Here is a 736-nt window from a genome sequence, read left to right as displayed (position 1 = left end):
TCATTTCACTTCCTTCATGGCCAAACCTGGGGGCAGGGACTGCTTGTTTCTCAGCCTTCTCTTTGTCCGTGAAGACCAAGGTGTAAAGGTATCTGCTGCATTGGACTTTAAACTTCACATTGTCCTTATTTTTCTTGATCTTGATGGATTTGGCATCCTTTCATCTGGCTGTGAGCAGGAAGTCCTTGATTCCCTCAATTTTGTGAGGCATGGCTACGAGGCACAGCCGGCATCTCGGATTGACCCCCTTATTCCCTGTGTACCTCTCAAGAAGAAGCTATTTTTAATACTAGTATACTTCATCATATGGAAACATAATCACTTATTTATGTTCCTATTTTTGCAACCTAGACTTTTAAATTATGGATCGTTATAAATAATGATGAGAAATATAGTTTGGTATTATCTTAAAAATGTATTTCCAATTATTTCCTTAAAGTAACACCCCAGAAGTAAAACTGAAGGGATAAAGGGACATAAGCTTTTTTGGACCTTAGTATTTAAATTGCCAAATAACTTTTCAGAAAGATTGCTATTATCAGCAGAGAAAAAGAAACTCCCTCTTCATACCCTCAGCAGCAAAAAATATAATTGAAAAATATTTGTTAATTGAATAAGTTAAAATATCATTCAATTACCTTAATTTCCATTTCTTTGACTGCTAATAAAACAAGTTTTAAAAAATATATTTATTGCTCTTTAAAAAAAACAAAATCCATCCTTCGCTGGTGTGGCT

The 736-nt window shown here is 34.5% G+C and overlaps 1 pseudogene; it reads right to left on the bottom strand.

Moving 5' to 3' along the window:
• LOC149998645 (large ribosomal subunit protein eL38 pseudogene) lies at window positions 1-211 on the bottom strand (annotated as a pseudogene).
• Between the last annotated feature and the right edge of the window lie 525 nt (window positions 212-736).

This window comes from Furipterus horrens, unplaced genomic scaffold (assembly GCF_987537825.1).
Source record: "Furipterus horrens unplaced genomic scaffold, mFurHor1.1.pri manual_scaffold_11, whole genome shotgun sequence".
Taxonomy (NCBI): Eukaryota; Metazoa; Chordata; class Mammalia; order Chiroptera; family Furipteridae; genus Furipterus; species Furipterus horrens.
The sequence above is the reverse complement of the archived record's forward strand: the minus strand, read 5'-3'. Positions and strand labels throughout refer to the sequence as shown.